A 20,373-nucleotide genomic window follows, 5' to 3' on the forward strand; every position below is an offset into this window, starting at 1 on the left:
CCTTAGGACAGAGGAGAAGGCAGCTGGGGTGCAGATTCTTCATCTCTGCAGGCCTTCAATTGCTGGTGATTAGCATTAACTCAGTGACTTCCACTGTTCCAAGTAGGTTTTCCCCAGGAAACGTTTAATCCCAGGCCAATGACCTTCCCTCTACCCCCAACAAAGCCCACATGCATGGGGAAAGTAAAACTCTAGGGAAAAGCCTTTGAATCTATGACTTCATGGATATCCACAGATATATTTGACAGAAAGCAAAGAATTCTGCAAACACACAGAGACAAAAACAGAATATCAAAATATGACAAATCTGAATTAGCAAACCAAAGCCTCTGTGAATCTACATTCTTAAAACACACGCAACATAGATTTTTTGGAAATAGTGATCTCTCTTGCCACGTTCAAAACAGGTTTCAATTCGCCAGAATCCATCTGTAAATGACGAGCCTAAGAATGGAACAAGGAGAGTACCATGTTCCAAGATCAAATGGGAAAGACATGTAACTCCTTCTAGATCAGGAAAGGGCAGGTAATCAGACACTGACTGAATTTAGCTTTTGTGATTTGGCTCCGCCCCCACTTCAGTCCTTGTTGCTCCAATGCATGTCTACTTTGCATATGGAGGTCATGATGCCCATTTTCAGTTGCAATTCTGGACGTGCAGGGACCACAATTTTATCAGTCTTGGGTAAGGATTAAGAATTGGACAGAGTAGTGGGGTGGCTGTTCTGCTCTAAAACTGTAAAAATAATCGTAGTGACCATCTATTGAGCTTCCACTAAGAGCTAGCGCTGGGCTAGACACGCTCCCTATATCACCGCACTTGAACTTAGTCTCCTAAGACTTTTTGCAGGTTAATAACTTGCTCAAGGTTATATAACTCGTGAATGCCAGACTGAGCACTTAAACGAATTCTCCGGTTCCAAAGTCCATGCTCTCGCCTGTTGCATTCAGCAGGCTCCTTCTTCCAGCGAGGCAAAATCAACCCGGGAGATCCCTACTTCTGGGATAAAGCATTTGCTCAAGGCTCCAGGAGTCCAGGCAGCAAGATGAGGTCAAGGTCAGGCTCAGAGAAATGACCCCTAGGATGCATGGGACCTAGGTGGCTTAGGGCTGGAGCCTGTCATCCAGTGGGTTGACTTTCACTCACAGAACTCTGCTGAGTCACCAAGGCAGTCACTGCTGTTACACAACAAACCAGAGCACCACTAAACCAGCCCTGCTCCTCGGGGTTTTTTCAACCCCAGGCTTTAATGACCCAACAAAGGGCTGGTGGCTGATTAAAGGGAAGTCCAAATGTTAGGAAAACCTACTTTGGGGAAGAAATCTGATTTCCAGTCTGTTCAAAGAACAGAGAAATGTTTTCCTGGAAGAGACCTTCCCTCAATGGCCTCCATTTCTGTCCTCCAAGAGCTGGCCGGCTCCCACCTCAGGGCTCCTGCTTTGTTATTTCCTCTGCCTGGAAGGCTCTTCTCCCAGAAATTGAGGGGCTTGCTTCCCCTCCCTCTTAGCTCTTACTCAAATATCTGTTTTTCATTCATACAGGCTTTCCCGGCCTTTATATCTAGAATATCAACAACAACCATCCTCTCCAACATAGACACAAGTAATTCATACTCAGCCCTCTTCCCTGCTTTATCTTTTTCTCCTTAGAATTTAATCTGATGACAGTTTACTTCTTTATCTTGTCTCTACTAGAACAGAAGCTTCACAAGGGTAGGGATTTGTGTTTCTGTCCCTAGCACTTAGGATAGTGCCTTCTGCATAATAGACATTCAATAAATGTTTGTTGAATGAAATCAATCTGTGCTTCAGAGAATAGTGAAATCCTGGAAAACTCCCACAGGTTTAAGTGGTTCATTAAGGGAAAAATCAAGAGCTTTGGAGGCCCAGATTTGAATCTAGGCCTAGCCTAGATGAATACTCAATCTAGTTTAATAATTTATCTCAACGGATAATCTAGAGTAATACTTAATCTCACTAAGCCTCATTTTGTGGTTGGTTGAGGAAACTATTTGCCTCCTGGGATTGTAGTGAGGACGAATAATAGTTTCCTGAGCCCCGTGCCAAGGACTGTACACGCATTATTCCTTTAATCCTCACAACAATCCCATGAAGCTATACTACTGTTATCCCCAAAGACACCAAAGTGATGTGCCCAGGGTGATAAAGACAGGAAACAGGTCACGGGACTCCAGCCCTCATCTGTCTCTCTCCAAAACCCATACCCTAACCACCACCCTGGATGTAGAATGGGTTTGTGTGCATAAAATGCTGGGCCCTGATGGAGAAAAGGTGCCCACAATGTCCCTTTATTTCTCCTCCACCTTATCCCTCAGCAGAGTTGCTCCTGACTAATAATGCCAACAGCACTACCCCTGCCACTGATAAGAGCAGAGACAGCCGACCCCTCTGCCCTCCCCAGCCTGGTGACTTGCCTTGTCTTTCACATTCAAGGATAATCTCCTCACCACCACCACTACCACCCCCCCACCCCACCCCCACCCCCCGCCCCACCTCCGGCAACCACCACACCTGTCCCACCAGGATCTTATTTGGCACCAGGCCCTGGTATTTTGTCACTTTTGCATAGAGTAAGTGACATATAAGGAAACAATATTTCTACTTTAGGTCCGTATATCACAAAAATTGTTCTATAAGCTCCTTTTAAAGGTGATCTCACAATTCAACCTAATGCTGTTTAACAAGTGGTGTAAGTTGACTTATTTATTTAAGCAAGAAAAAGTATTTATAGAAACATATATTTACATATACACATATATAGTTTTAAAATATAAGTTGATATATTACTATGTGTTCCAGCATCAAAAATAGACAAAAAGTGCTTTCAAGACCTGATTTATTCGCTTAATAAAATTAGCTGTTTTTCTTTGCGGGGGGGGTGGTTAATACATACAACATGCTAGTGTTTTGCTTTAATGATGAGGTAAGAGAGAAGGTTTCAGGTTGCTCTTTGCAAGCCCTTCTCCACAAATCCCACACTGTGGGCAAGAGCAGTCTTGACTTCCAATAGATGAAAAACCACATGGGATGGAATCAGCACCGTCTTTTCTCTTTTGTACATTGGATTTTAGAGGAGGGTAGACAGGTTAATGCCCTATTAAGTAATAGTTATCAAATGAATGTGACACAATAATCTGGAGAAGCAGATATTGAAGCAATTCTGCAGCATCATTAGTTTTTTGCTGCTCATTAACTTACATTTCAAATAGATGCTTCTTCTGTGACTTGTGTCTGTTATAATTAAGAGATGGAAAATACAAATGAAAACCCTAAGACAGGGACTCCCCTGGTGGGGCAGTAGTTGGGACTCTGCGCTCCCAGTGCAGGGGGCCCAGGTTTGATCCCTCGTCAGGGAGCTAGATCCCACATGCATGCTGCAACAGAGTTCACATGCTGCAGCTAAGGAGCCAACCTGCCGCAACTAAGACCCAACACAACCAAATAAATATTTTTTTAAATAAAATAAAATAATTAAAAAAAGAAAGAAAGGAAAACCCTAAGACAGCCAAGGCCCCAAAGCATCTAGTGATGTTCAGCAAAGTGATGTTCAGCTGCTGACTCAGGAGCTGCTCACCATCAACACACTCAGAGGTTCTCAAACAGTTCAGTTCAAAAAAAAAAAAAAGGTGAAAATTATATTATCCATTGATTTAGAAGAAGAAGAAGGGGGAGGAGGAGGAGGAGGAGGAAAACGGTTGTCATTGCCTCCTTTGGTTCTGCTTCTCTGGAATTACCGATGGTGGGCCAGACCTGCTGGGTTAGTGCAGTGGAAAAGCACATCTAAGACTCTTTCCACTCTGCTATACCACTGTCCCTTAAAAGGATTTCTCATAAAATCCCTGAATCTCAGCTAGAAAGTTCTCAAACGTATCAGATCCAAACTCTGCCCTTTGCAGAAATCACCACCGGCTTACCCAACAACATGAGGGCAGAGAGCACACACCCAAACACCGTCATCATTGATGGAAACAGGTCATGCCCACTCCCTCCACAGCCTACGTGAACTGTTGGGATTGTCTCTCTTGTTTTGCGCCTCAACCATTTTCCTTCCTCCCCCAAGCTCTTTCCCCATAACTGTCATAGAATCAATCACTAGGTAAACATCTGTTTGTCCTCAAGATACTTCTCTATCCTGCATGTAGTGCTTGTTACAGAAGTTACCTGAAGAAAAAAAAATTCTAATAGTTTTAAGAAAGAGAGAGAAATGTGGTACCATTGAAGAGACTGGTATAAGCCTAAGAGTCAAGAGTGGGATTAATCAAGGTCTTAAGGGGCACTAATTGTGTTAGGAAGAGAGAGAAAGACATAAGAGAAAGAATGGAGAAGAAGAAGAAAGGAAAAAGGAGGAAAGAAGAAGGGAAAGTAAGAAAAAAGAAGGGAATAAAATACAAACTGGCTAATATTTATTGAGCGCTGAATGAAGAGTGAGCATTGTTCAGAATGCTTTACTTATGCTCATTCATTTAATCTACAACAACCCTATAAAAGAAACATTACTATTATTCTAGTTTTTCAGATGAGGAAACTAAGGCAGACACCTTACCAAACATCACATAGTCGGTGAGTCTGGGATTTGAAGCCTGCAGTCTGACTCCAGAACTAACCATTTTGCATATCAGGGAATTTGAAGAGCCTCCGTCACTCAGTAAGAGTACCCTAATCTCTAGATTGAAGACAGTACTAGCATTTAGTTCACAGAGTGATTAGGATTACGTGGGCTAAAACATTTAGCACAGTGCTAGAGCATAGAACGTGGTAGATACATGTTCGTTTTTGTTCCATGCGATCCTCACAAGGACCTTATAAAGAATGCATTATCGCCATCTCACAGATATGAAAACTGAAACTCCAAGAGATATTGAACCAGCCAAGGTCATATGCCTAATAAGGGGTGGGGTGAGGAAGAACAGGATAGAGAGAAAAGAGAGAGGAGGAAGAAGAAAGGAGGAAAGGAGGCAGGAGCAGGCTCTAAGTGAGACAAGAGGAGAAATGTAAGGAGAAGAAAATGGAGCCTGCTGTGGTAAGTGCCTCAGGTGGCCTCAGGGCTTTTCAAGATGACATCTCTAATCCATACAAGGCTGATTCACTCAGCATGAACTTGCCTTTCATTCAGATTGGGTCTTTTATTTTTAATAAACAATATATTTATTTTTTATTTATTTTTAAAATATTTATTTATTTAATTAATTTATTTGGTTGCACCAGATCTTAGCTGCAGCAGGTGGGCTCCTTAGTTGCAGCTTGCTGGCTCCTTAGTTGTGGCATGCAAACTCTTAGTTGTGGCATGTGTGTGGGATCTAGGTCCCTGACCAGGGATTGAACCCAGTCCCTCTGCACTGGGAGAGCAGAGTCTTATCCACTGCACCACCAGGGAAGTCCCCAGAATGGGTCCTGTTATAACACATGAGGTAGTCTGGACTCCCACCAAATCCCTTAAGAAATTATTTATCCCTTAAGCTTGATAACTCCACATAAAATCTCAGACCATGTGTATAGTTAAAGAAAACCCCTGGACTGCCCTGGTTCAGGTGTTCTTACTGGAGCGTCTAAGGAAGAATCTGTTTCTTTGCCTTTTCCAGTTTCAAGAAGCTGCCTCCATCTCCACTGATACTATGTAAAAAATAGACAACTAATGAGAGCCTACTGTATAGCACAGGGAAGTCTACTTAATGCCTAAATGGGAAGGAAATACAAAAAGGGTATATATATACCCTTTATATATATATATACACATATATACATGTATATATATACATGTATATATATACATGTATATATGTATACATATATACATGTATACATGTATATATATGTATACATGTATATATATGTATAGCTGATTCACTTTGCTGTACAGTAGAAACTAACACAACATTGTAAACCCACTGTACTCCAATAAAAATTAATTTTAAAAAAAAGCTGCCTCCATTCCTGGGCTAGTGGCCTCTTCCACCTTCTTCAAGGTCAGCACTGTAGCATCTTCGAATGTCTTTTTCTAACCATAGCCCCTACTTCTATCATCCCGATCCCTGTCATCATATCTTCTCTCTGACTCCTGCCTCCTTATATAAAGACCCTTATGATTATATTGGGTGCATCCAGATTATCCAAGATAATGGGTTCAGCCATCTCAAGATCTTAACATAATTACCCTTGCAAAATCCATAAGGTAACATACTCAAAGGCTCTGGGAATTAGGATATGAAAAATTTTAGGGGGCCCTATAATATGCTACCTAATTTTTTTCAGCTCATTGACTTTTAATAATGTATAGAAACTCAAGACCCAATAACTTTATCAATAAATACATCACCATCACTTTCCAGAGGAGTCTAAAACTTGATGCAAGAGCCCAGGGCAGGGACTTCCCTGATGGCACAGTGGTGAAGAATCTGCCTGCCAATCCAGGGGACACGGGCTCGAGCCCTGCTCCAGGAAGATCCCACGTGTCACGGAGCAACTAAGCCCATGTGCCATAACTACTGAGCCTGTGTGCTAAGAGACCATGCTCCACAACGAGAAGCCACCACAATGAGAAGCCCATGCACCCCAAAGAAGAGTAGCCACTGCTCACCACAACTAGAGAAAGCCACGCACAGCAAGCTTTCTCTAGCATTTATAAATAAACAAATATTTTTTTAAAAAAGAGCCCAGGACAGGTGTCATTGATGGCCACTTTTATTCCAGGCTATAAAAAGTCCTGATAAACTGTCACTATTTGCAGATGACATGATACTCTATATAGAGAATCTTAAAGTCTCCACCCAAAAACTATTAGAATGGGTAAATGAATTCAGCAAGATTGCAGGACACAAGATCGATATAGAGAAATCTGTTGCATTTCTATACAGTAATAATGGAATACGAGAAACTTCCCTGGTAGTCCAGTGGTTAAGACTCCACGATTCCACTCAAGGGGGCATGGGTTCAATCCCTGATCAGGGAACTAAGATCACATGTGCCGCAATGGCAAGGAGTGGCAAAAAAAAAGAAAAGAAAAGAAAAGAAAAAGTAATATGAGAAAGATAAAGTAAAACAAAAAATCCCCTTTAGAATCACATTTTAAGAAGCAAAAACAAAAACAAAACAACAGCAACAACAAAAAACTAGGAATAAACTTAACCAAGGAAGTAAAAGATCTATACTCTGAAAACTATAAAACATTGATGAAGGAAACTGAAGATGATTTAAAGAAATGGAAAGATATTCTGTGCTCTTGGATTGGAAGAATTAATAGTAAAATGGCCATATTACCCAAAGCAACCTATAGATTTAATGCAATCCCTACTCAGGACATTTTTCACAGAACTAGAATAAATAATTCTAAAATTTATATGGAACCACAATAGACCCAAAATTGCCAAAGCAATCCTGAGAAAAAAAGAATGAAGCTGGAGGTATCACCGGCCCAGACTTCAGACTATACTACAAAACTGCAGTCATCACAACAGTCTGGTATTCTCCACAACTAACTGCTGAACAATCATTGACAGGAAGACACTGGAACTCACCAAAAAAGATACCCCACATCCAAAGACAAAGGAGAAGCCACAATGTGTTGGTAGGAGGGGAGCAATCACAATAAAATCAAATCCCATAAGTGCTGGATGGGTGACTCACAAACTGGAGAACACTTATACCACAGAAGTCCACTCACTGGAGTGAAGGTTCTGACCTCACGTCAGGCTTCCCAACCTGGGGGTCTGGCAATCGGAGGAGGAATTCCTAGAGAATCAGACTTTGAAGCCTAGTGGGATTTGATTGCAGAGCTTTGACAGGACTGAGGGAAACAGAGACTCCACTCTTGGAGGGCACACAAGAGTAGTGTGCACCTGGGGACCCAGGGGAAGGAGCAGTGACCCCATAGGAGAGTGAACCAGACCTACCTGCTAGTGTTGGTGGGTCTCCTGCAGAGTTGCAGGGTAGCTCTGTCTCACCGTGAGGACAAGGACCACTGGCAGCAGAAGTTCTGGGAAGTATTCCTTGGCGTGAGCCATCCCAGAGTCTGCCATTAGCCCGACCAAAGAGCCGGGTAGGTGCCAGTGCTGGGTCACCTCAGGCCAAACAACCAACAGGGAGGGAACCCAGCCCCACCCACCAGCAGACAAACAGATTAAAGTTTTAGTGAGCTCTGCCCACCAGAGCAACACCCAGCTCTACCCACCACCAGTCTCTCCCATTAGGAAGCTTGCACAACCCTCTTAGATAGCCTCATCCACAAGAGGGCAGACAGCAGAAGCAAGAAGAACGACAATTCTGCAGCCTATGGAAGGAAAACCACATTCACAGAAAGATAGACAAAATGAAAAGGCAGAGAACTTTCTACCAGATGAAAGAACAGGATAAAACCCCAGAAAAACAACTGAATGAGGTGGAGACAGGCAACCTTCCAGAAAAAGAACTCGGAAAAATGATACTGAAGATGATCCAGGACCTCAGAAAAATAATGGAGAAAAACATCGAGAAGATGCAAGAAATGTTTAACAAAGACCTAGAAGAATTAAAGAACAAACAGAGATGAACAATACAATAACTGATATGAAAAATACACTAGAAGGAATCAATAGCAGAATAAATGAGGCAGAGGAATGGATAAGTGACCTGGAAGACAGAATAGTGGAATTCACTGCTGCAGAACAGAATAAAGAGAAAAGAATGAAAAGAAATGAAGACAGACTAAGAGACCTCTGGGACAACATTAAACGCAATAACTTTCGCATTATAGGGGTCCCAGAAGGAGAAAAGAGAGAGAAAGGACCTGAGAAAATATTTGAAGAGATTATAGTTGAAAACTTCCCTAACATGGGAAAGGAAATAGCCACCCAAGTCCAGGAAGTGCAGAGTCCCAGGCAAGATAAACCCAAGGAGAAACATGCCGAAACACATAGTAATCAAATTGACAAAAGTTAAAGAAAAAGAAAAATGACTGAAAGCAACAAGGGAAAAACGACAAATAACATACAAGGGAACTCCCATAAGCTTAACAGTTGATTTCCAACCAGAAACTCTACAAGCCAGAACAGAGTGGCATGATATATTTAAAGTGATGAAAGGGAAGACCTACAACCAAGATTACTCTAGCCGGCAAGGATCTCATTCAGATTCGATGGAGTAATCAAAAGCTTTACAGACAAGCAAAAGCTAAGAGAATTCGGCACCATCAAACTAGCTCTACAACAAGTGCTAAAGGAACTTTTCTAAGTGGAAAATACAAGAGAAGAAAAGAACCTACAAAAACAAACCCATAACAATTAAGAAAATGGTAATAGGAACATACATATCGATAATTACCTTAAACATGAATAGATTAAATGCTCCAACCAAAAGACACAGGTTTGCTGACTGGATACAAAAACAAGACCCAGAAGGAGATGCAAGAGGGAAGAGATATGGGGATATACGTATATGTATAGCTGATTCACTTTGTTATAAAGCAGAAACTAACACACCACTGTAAAGCAATTATACTCCAATAAAGATGTTAAAAAAAAAAGAATGGTAAAATAAATAAATAATAATGTTGGTGAATTTAAAATAAGAATCTGGATTATTAAAGTTACAAATCTTTGGTCTTTATACCTTTAATAAAACATGCATCTATTAATAATGAAAAAAACAAAAAGGACCCATATATATGCTGTCTACAAGAGACCCACTTCACACCTAGGGATGCATACAGACTGAAAATGAGGGGACGGAAAAAGATAATCCATACAAAAGGAAATCAAAAGAAAGCTGGAGTAGCAATTCTCATATCAGTTAAAATAGACTTTAAAATAAAGAATGTTACAAGAGACAAGGAAGGACACTACATAATGATCAAGGAATCAATACAAGAAGAAGAAATAACAATTATAAATATATATGCACCCAACATAGTAGCACTTCAATATATAAGGTAACTTCTGACAGCTATAAAGGAGGAAATCAACAGTAACACAATAATAGTGGGGGACTTTAACACCTCACTTACACCAATGGACAGATAATCCTGACAGAAAATTAATAAGGAAACACAGGCTTTAAATGACACAATAGACCAGATAGATTTAATTGATATTTATAGGACATTCCATCCAAAAACTGCAGATTACACTTTCTTCTCAGGTGCACATGGAACATTCTCCAGGATTGATCATATCTCAGGTCACAAATCAAGCCTCAGTAAATTTAAGAAAATTGAAATCATATCAAGCATCTTTTCTGACCACAACGCTATGAGATTAGAAATCAATTACAGGGAAAAAAATGTAGAAAACACAAATACATGGAGGCTAAACATTACACTACTAAATAACCAAGAGATCACTAAGAAATCAAAGAGGAAATCAAAAAATGCCTAGAGACAAATGACAATGAAAACACGATGATCCAAAACCTATGGGATGCAGAAAAACCAGTTCTAAGAGGGAAGTTTATAGCAATACAAGCCTACCTCAAGAAACAAGAAAAATCTCAAATAAATGATCTAACCTTACACCTAAAGGAACTAGAGAAAGAAGAACAAACAAAACCCAAAGTTAGCAGGAGGAAAGAAACCATAAAGATCAGAGCAGAAATAAATGAAATAGAAACAAAGAAAACAATAGCAAAGATCAATAAAACTAAAAGCTGGTTCTTTGAGATGATAAACAAAATTGATAAACCATTAGCCAGACTCATCAAGAAAAAGAGGGAGAGGACTCAAATCAATAAAATTAGAAATGAAAAAGGAGAAGTTACAACAGACACCACAGAAATACAAAGCATCCTAAGAGAGTACTGCAAGCAGCTCTATGCCAATAAAATGGACAACCTGGAAAAAATGGACAAATTCTTAGAAAGGTATAACTTTCCAAGACTGAACCAGGAAGAAATAGAAAATATGAACAGACCAATCACAAGTAATGAAATTGAAACTGTGGTTAAAAATCTTCCAACAAACAAAAGTCCAGGACCAGATGGCTTCACAGGTGAATTCTATCAAGCATTAGAGAAGAGCTAACACCTATCTTTCTCAAACTCTTCCAAACAATTGCAGAGGAAGGAACACTCCCAAACTCATTCTATGAGGCTACCATCACCCTGATACCAAAACCAGACAAAGATACTACAAAAAAAGAAAATTACAGACGAGTACCACGGATGAATATAGATGCAAAAATCCTCAACAAAATACTAGCAAACAGAATCTGACAACACATTAAAGGGATCATACACCATGATCAAGTGAGGTTTATCCCTGGGATGCAAGGATTCTTCAATATACGCAAATCAATCAATGTGATACACCATATTAACAAACTGAAGAATAAAAGCCATATGATCATGTCAATAGATGCAGAAAAAGCTTTTGACAAAATCCAACATCCATTTATATTAAAAACTCTCCAGATAGTGGGCATAGAGGGAACCTACCTCAACATAATAAAGGCCATATACAAGAAACCCACAGCAAACATCTTTCTCAATGGTGAAAAACTGAAAGCATTTCCTTTAAGATCAGGAACAAGACAAGGATGTCCACTATTGCCACTATTATTCAACGTAGTTTTGGAAGTCCTAGCCACAGCAACCAGAGAAGAAAGAGAAATAAAAGGAATACAAATTGGAAAAGAAATAAAACTCTGACTGTTTGCAGATGACATGATACAATACATAAAAAATCCTAAAGATGCTACCAGAAAACTACTAGAGCTAATCAATGAACTTGGTAAAGTTGCAGGATACAAAATTAATGCACAGAAATCTCTTGCATTCCTATACACTAACAACGAAAGATCAGAAAGAGAAATTAAGGAAACAATCACATTCACCATTGCAACAAAAAGAATAAAATACCAAGAATAAACTGACCTAAGGAAGTGAAAGACCTGTACTCAGAAAACTATAAGACACTTATGAAAGAAATCAAAGATGACACAAACAGATGGAGAGATATACCATGTTTCTGGATTGGAAGAATCAACACTGTGAAAATGACTATACTACCCAAAGCAATCTACAGATTCAAGGCAGTCCCTATCAAATTACCAGTGACCTTTTTTTTTTTTTTTTTTTTTTGCGGTACGCGGGCCTCTCACTGTTGTGGAGCACAGGCCCCGGATGCACAAGTTCATCAGCCATGGCTCACAGGGCCAGCCGCTTCCTGGCATGTGGGATCTTCCTGGACTGGGGCATGAACCCGTGTTCCCTGCATCGGCAGGTGGACTCTCAAGCACTGCACCACCAGGGAAGCCCACCAGTGGCATTTTTTACGGAGCAAGAAAAAAAATTCTTAAAATTTGTATGGAGATACAAAAGACCTCAAATAGCCAAAGCAGTCTTGAGGGAAAAAAACAGAGCTGGAGCAATCAGACTCCCTGACTTCAGACTATACTACAAAGCTACAGTAATCTAGACAGTATGGTACAGGCACAAAAACAGAAATATAGATCAATGGAACAGCATAGAAAGCCCAGAGATAAACTCATGCACCTATGGTCAACTAATCTATGACAAAGGAGGTAAGGATATACAATGGAGAAAAGACAGTCCCTTCAATAAGTGGTGCTGGGAAAACTGGACAGCTACATGTAAAAGAATGAAATTAGAACACTCCCTAACACCATACACAAAAATAAACTCAAAGTGGATTAAAGACCTCAATGTAAGGCCAAACACTATAAAACTCTTAGAGGAAAACATAGGAAGAACACTCTTTGACATAAATCACAGCAAGATCTTTTCTGATCCACCTCCTAGAGTAATGGAAATAAAAACAAAAATAAATAAATGGGACCTAATGAAACTTAAAACCTTTTGCAAAGCAAAGGAAACTACAAACAAGACAAAAGGCAACCCTCAGAATGGGAGAAAAGATTTGCAAATGAATCAACGGACAAAGGATTAATCTCCAAAATATATAAACAGCACATGCAGCTCAATATTGAAAAAGCAAACAACCCAATCCAAAAATGAGCAGAAGACCTAAACAGACATTTCTCCAAAGAAGACATACCAATGCCAAGAAGCCCATGAAAAGCTGCTCAGCATCACTAATTATTAGAGAAAGGCAAATCAAAACTACAGTGAGGTATCACCTCATACCAGTTAATTGGGCATCATCAGAAAATCTACAAACAACAAATGCTGGAGAGGGTGTGGAGAAAAGGGAACCCTCTTGCACTGTTGGTGGGAATGTAAATAGATACAACCACTGTGGAGGTTCCTTAAAAAACTAAAAATAGAATTACCATATGACCCAGCAATCCCACTACTGGGCATATACCCAGAGAAAAACATAATTCAAAAAGACACATGCACCCGAATGTTCATTGCAGCACTATTTACAATAGCCTGGTCATGGAAGCAACCTAAATGTCCATTGACAGATGAATGGATAAAGAAGTTGTGGTACATATATACAATGGAATATTGCTCAGCCATAAAAAGGAACAAAATTGGGTCATTTGTAGAGATGTGGATGGATCTAGAGACAGTCATACAGAGTGAAGTAAGTCAGAAAGAGAAAAACAAATTTCGTATATTAACGCATATATGGGGAACCTAGAATAATGGTACAGATGAACCAGTTTGCAGGGCAGAAATAGAGACACAAATGTAGAGAACTACTGTATGGACACCAAGGGGGCAATGTGGTGGGGGAGGGGTGGTGGTGGTGGGATGAATTGGGAGATTGGGATTGACATATATACACTAATATATATATAATAGATAACTAATAAGAACCTGCTGTATAAAAAAATAAAATAAAATTCAAAAAAAACAAAAAACAGTCTGGTATTCTCACAAAGACAGACACATAGATCAGTAACATAGGACAGAGAGCCCAAAAATAAACCCAAGCACCTACAGTCAATTAATCTATGACAAAGGAGGCAGGAATATACAGTGGAGAAAAGATAGTCTTCTCTTTTTTTTAATTTCATTTTATTGGAGTGTACTTGATTTACAATGTTATGTTAGCTTCAGGTGTACAGCAAAGTGATTCAGTTATACATATATTCATTTTTTATATTCTTTTCTCATATAGGTTATCACAGAATATTGAGTAGGGTTCTCTGTGCTATACAGTAGGTCCTTGTTGGTTATCTATCGTATATACAGTAGTGTGTGTATGTTCATCCCAAGCTCCTGATTTATTCCCCCACTCCATGTTTTCCCTCTGGTAATCATGAGTTTGTTTTCAATATCTGTAAATGTGTTTCTGTTTTGTGAATAAGTTCACTTGTATCATTTTTTTCAATTAGATTCCACATATGAGTGATATCATATGATATTTGTCTTTCTTTGACTTACTTCACTTAGTATGATAATCTCTAGGTCAATCCTTGTTGCTGCAAATGTCATTCTTTCTTTCTTTTTTATGGCTGAGTAATATTCCATTGTATATTTATACCATGTCTTCTTTATCCATTCCTCTGTCAATGGACATTTAGGTTGCTTCCATGTCTTGGCTATTGTAAATAGTGAATATTTGGGTGCATGTATCTTTTCAGATTATGGTTTTCTCCAGATATATGCCCAGGTGCGATTGCTGTATCATATGGTAGTTCTATTTTTAGTTTTTTAAGGAATCTCCATACTGTTCTCCATAGTGGTTGTACCAATTTAAATTCCCACCAACAGTGTAGGAGGGTTCCCTTTTCTCCACACCCTCTCCAGCATTTACTGTTTGTAGACTTTTTTTTTCAATTTATTTTTCGGCTATGTTGGGTCTTCTTTGCTGCTTGCAGACTTTTCTCTCTAGTTGTGGTGAGCAGGGGCCACGCTTTGTTGCAGTGTGTGGGCTTCTCATTGCGGTGGCTTCTCTTGTGGAGCATGGGCTCTAGGCGCGCGGGCTTCAGTAGTTGTGGCTCGCGGGCTCTAGAGCCCTGACTCAGTAGTTGGCACGGGCTATGTTGCTCCATCACATGTGGGATACACCAGGACCAGGGATAGAACCTGTGTCCCCTGCATTGGCATGCAGAGTCTTAACCACTGGGCCACCAGAGAGGTCCTTCTTGTTTGCAGACTTTTTGATGATGGCCATTCTGACCAGTGTGAGGTGATACTTCATAAAGACAGTCTTTTCAACAAGGGGTGCTGGAGAAACTGGAGATCCACATGTTAAACAATGAACGTAGAACATTCCCTCACACCATCTACAAAAATAAGCTCAAAATGGCTTAAAGAGCTAAATGTAAGAATGTAAATGTAACGAAACCATAAAACTCCTAGAAGAAAACATAGGCAAAACACTCTTTGACATAAATTGTAGCAATATTTACTTGGATCAGTCTCCTAAAGCAAAAGAAATAAAAGCAAAAATAAACAAATGGGACCTAAATAAACTTAAAAGCTTTTACACAGCAAGGGAAACCATAAACAAAACAAAAAGACAGCTTACAGAATGGGAGAAAATATTTGTAAATTATGCAAATGACAAGGGGTTAATGTTTAAAATATACAAACAGCTCATACAACTTAATATCAAAAAAAAAATCCCATCAGAAAATGGGCAGAAGACCTAAATAGACATTTCTCCAAAGACATACAGAAGTCTAACAGGCATGTGAAAAGATGCTCAACATTGTTAATTACTAATATTAGAGAAATGCATATCAAAACCATAATGAGGTATCACCTCACACCTCTCAGAATGGCTATCATCAAATATACAGGAATATACAGTGGAGAAATATACAGTGGAAGAAGTTACAAATAAAAAATGTTGGAAAGGATGTGGAGAAAAGGGAACCCTCAGAAACTGTTGGTGGGAATATAAATTGGTGTACTCACTATAGAAAACAGTATGGAGGTCTCCAAAAAACTGAAAATAGAACTACCATATGATCCAGCAATTCCACTCCTGGGTATATATACAGAAAAGACAAACCCACTAATTCGAAACAGTTATACACGCACCCCAATGTTCATTGCAGCACTATTTACAATAGGCAAGACATGGAAGCAGCCCAAGTGCCCATCAGCAGATGACTGGATTAAGAATATGTGATATAGATATATATCACATATTCTACATATAAAATGGAATATTACTCAGACATAAAAAAATGAATTCTTCCTTTTGCAGCAAAGTGGATGGACCTAGAGAATATTATGTTTAGTGAAATGAGACAGAGAAAGACAAACACTATATGATATCATTTACATGTGGAATCTAAAAAATAATACAAATGAAAGTATATACAAAACAGAAACAAAATCACAGATATAGAAAATAAATTTGTGGTAACCAAAAGGAAGAGGGAAGAGGGGAGGACAAATTAGGGTCATGGGATTAACAGATACAAACTACTATATATAAAATAGATAAGCAACAAGGTTATGCCGTATAACACAGGGAATTATATCCATTATCTTGTAATAACCTATAATGGAATAGAATCTGCAAAAATACTGAATTACTATGTTGTATACTTCAAACTAACATAATACTGTAAATCTATGCTTCCAAAAAAAGAAGTCCTGATAAATTTTGTCTAGAATTGTCCTTGACATTTTCGCCATTAGAAAGAAAAATTAGGGGGACTTCCCTGGTGGTGTAGTGGATAAGATTCCATGTTCCCAATGCAGGGGGTCTGGGTTCGATCCCTGATTAGGGAACTAGATACCACATGCATGATGCAACTAAGAGTTCACATGCCACAACTAAGGAGCCAGCCTGCCACAACTAAGACTGGGCTCAACCAAATAAATAAATAAACATTTTTTTTAAAAAAGAAAGAAAGAAAGAAAAATTAGGGTCAATCCTTCTAAATTTCTATTTGAATATTCAAATTTGTACTTCAATAAAGGGTACCACTTTTGAACCCCAGAATATTGCCAGAAATCCATTTTTACTTTATATTTCAAGAGATAATGAAGGGTTTCCATGACCAATTTAGTTAGACACATCAGCACTGCTTTCTTAAGCAGAACAATCTTCTTAACCTGTTAGAGGAGCTCCTGTCTATCTGGTCCTATCAATGGCTACGAGCCTCAGAAATCAAATCTTCAGACTTTCTATTTGACCGTGTAGGTATGGAAGCATGGTTCCTGGACTTAAGGATGGAACTGAAGTTCAAACAAAACACAAAGGATCTATGTTACCATCTGGGTAAAAGGAGGAGACTAGATGTAGCATTTGGATCACTTGGGAAAGACTGGAGGAGTACCCACGGGGTTAGTCTTTCATGGTTGTCCTGGGCCATACGGCCTCCCTAGGAGACATTTGAGACAGTTGGGGTGTGTTGATATTGAGCCAAGCGAAGGGGAGGGTCTACAGACATTTGTGTGGAAGGAGGCCAGGGTTGCTAAACTCAATGCATGGGACAATTCTGTACTGTGATAAATTGTCTCACCCAAATGCTAATAGCACCACTGTTGAAAAGCAGATGGTCCTCTCCCTGTGTCTCCTCATCCACATTTAGCTCAATCACCTCTGCTCTCCAGTTCCCAAAATACCCACTGTTTTCAGCATAAAAGTATATGTAACCCATAGGTTTTTGTGCTCCAGGTGAAGAAGGTACTACCTCAAACAATACATGTGGTAGCTTAGCTCACTAGTGTGTAATGATTGGCACTGTCTGCAAAGCTAGATTAAAACCAAGGGAGAGGGACTTCCCTGGTGGCACAGCAGTTGAGAATCCGCCTGCCAACACAGGGGACACAGGTTTGAGCTCTGGTTCGGGAAGATCCCTCATGCCGCGGAGCGACTAAACCTGTGCGCCACAACTACTGAGCCTGCAAGCCACAACTACTGAAGCCCGCGCTCCTAGAGACCATGCTCCACAACAAGAGAAGCCACCGCAGTGAGAAGCCCACGTGTAGCAACCAAGAGTAGCCCCCACTCGCCACAGCTAGAGAAAGCCCGTGCAGAGCAACGAAGACCCAATGCAGTCAAAAATAAAATAAATAAATAAATAAATTCATTTAAAAAAAAAAGACAGCAGGCTTTGTTCTGATGGCCGTTAAAAAAAAAAAAGGGAGACCCTAAATTCTAAAAAGTATTGTTATTCCTCTCCGCCATGTAATTTGAATGACACAGCCATAACATAAGAAAGTTCTGACTTTTCATCTGGTGACTACTTTGATGTTTTTTATAAATATCAAATACTTTTACATTTATTCTCATTTGTTTTGCCTATCTATTGCTACTTGTTGGATGAAAATTTCAAAGAACTCTTCATGCTGAATTTAGTTATGAAATAGGGTGTTGATGGTTCAAAGTGATGGGAAAGCAAGCTACTTGCTGCGTCCTAGGTCTCTTGCTGAATTCCAGTTCTGGCTCCATCACTTACTAGCTAGATGCCTTTGGGTAAGGTACTTAATATCCATTTGTCTGTAAAATGGGAATAATGGAATACGGCTAATGGTTGGTAAGGATTAAATGAAAACGTATGTGGCTGGTATATAATAAGTGCTCAGTATATTTTAGCTATTAATGGTGTTATCATTCTATCTTCTTCTACTCCTGCCATTCTTCAATGTTCATTCAAACCCCTTTGAATGCCTACAGTGTGCTAGACCGTGTGCTAGATCCTGAGGAAATAAAGATAGAATATAACTCTGGGGCTTCCCTGGAGGTGCAGAGGTCAAGAGTCTGTGCTTCAAATTCAGGGGGCGCGGTTTCGATCCCTGGTGGGAGGAACTACGGTCCCACATGCTGCTCAGTGCAGCCAAAAATTTTTTTAAAAAAAGAAAGAAGATAGTGTCACGTTACTTAAGAGAAAAAAGCCTACATAGGCTATAGTGGGGAGGGGGCAAAAATGTTCAGTTCTGAAGGCTGGGAAATGTCTATGGAATTTCTTTAAAAACAATATTGTCACTGACTTTCTTAGAGTATTTTGACCTAATTCAAAAGCAACAGCTCTCATCCAGATGTGCAATGCATAGTACATAAAATAAGGTTTTAGGAAATGTTGGCAGTCCTTCTGGAAAGACCATATTGTCTGATAACTCTTTTCTGAACCATTAATTATAAGATACATCCCAATAAGAAAAAAAGTTGGCCAAAAGCAGTGGTAAGATACCACTGATTGTATCGATGCACTCTGATTTTAGAAATGTTAAAGTATGAAAAAAGAATGTGGAATCAATTGAAATATAGTACAGTAGTGTTATATTTCGAGACCCCCAGTGGCTGCCTGAAATCACAGATAGTACTGAACCTTATATATATCCTATGCTTTTTCCTACACACGTGCATACATACTTATGATAAAGTTTATAAATTAGGCACAGTAAGAAATTAACAATAAAACAGAACAATTATAATACTGTATTAAAAGTTATGTGAATGTGGTGTCTCTCCCTTTCTCAGAATATCTTTTTCTTTTTTAGAAAGAAAGGCATTCCTTATTTTAATTAATTAATTAATTTATTTTTGGCTGTGTTGGGTCTTCGTTGCTGCGCATGGGCTTTCTCTAGTAGCGGAGAGCGGGGGCTACTCTTCGTTGCGGTGCACGGGCTTCTCATTGTGGTGCCTTCTCTTGTCGCAGAGCACGGGCTCTAGGCGCGGGGGTTTCACTAGTTGTGGCACACGGGCTCAGTAGTTGTGGCTCGCGGTCTCTAGGGCGCAGGCTCGGTAGTTGTGCACGGGCTTAGTTGCTCCGCGGCATGTGGGATCTTCCCGCACCAGGGATCGAACCGTGTTCCCTGTATTGACAGGCAGATTCTTAACCACTGCGCCACCATGGAAGTCCCCAGAATACCTTACTGTACAAATTTAATGCCTTTCCATTTTAACTAAGCATTTCTCATGCACTGTGGCTGTAACTTTTGCAGTTCAAGGTGCAACAGCAAAACTGGCACTCATTTTTCTCTCTCCACCATTTCAGATAGATTTGTTCTTACCGTAGATCTTAACAACCTCAGCATATGATTTTTTTCTTTCCTCACTAGGAGCTTTCACCTTTTCGCTTAAAGGAAGCGCTTTACAGTTTTTCTTTGGCATATCCTGATTGCCAGCATCACTACTCTTGCGCTTTGGGGCCATTAAGTAAACTAAGGGACACTTGTATACAAGCACTGTGACACCTTGACAGTCAATCTGACATATCTGATGAGATGGCTACTAAGTGACTAATGGTTAGGATACACTGGACAAAGGGATGATTCTCATCCCTGGGCAGGATGGAGCAGGACAGTGAGAGATTTCATCATGCTACTCAGAATGGCAGCAAGGCAGCAATTTAAAACATGAGGTGTTTTTTTGTTTGTTTTTTGGGGTTTGTTTTTTGCGGTACGCGGACCTCTCACTGTTGTGGCCTCTCCCGTTGCGGAGCACAGGCTCCGGACGCGCAGGCTCAGCGGCCATGGCTCACGGGCCCAGCCGCTCCGCGGCATGTGGGATCTTCCCGGACCGGGGCACGAACCCGTGTCCCC

The sequence above is a fragment of the Aethalodelphis obliquidens genome, unplaced genomic scaffold, assembly GCF_003676395.1.
Source record: "Aethalodelphis obliquidens isolate GAN/ISIS:26980383/991018 unplaced genomic scaffold, ASM367639v1 scaffold48, whole genome shotgun sequence".
NCBI classification, from domain to species: Eukaryota; Metazoa; Chordata; class Mammalia; order Artiodactyla; family Delphinidae; genus Aethalodelphis; species Aethalodelphis obliquidens.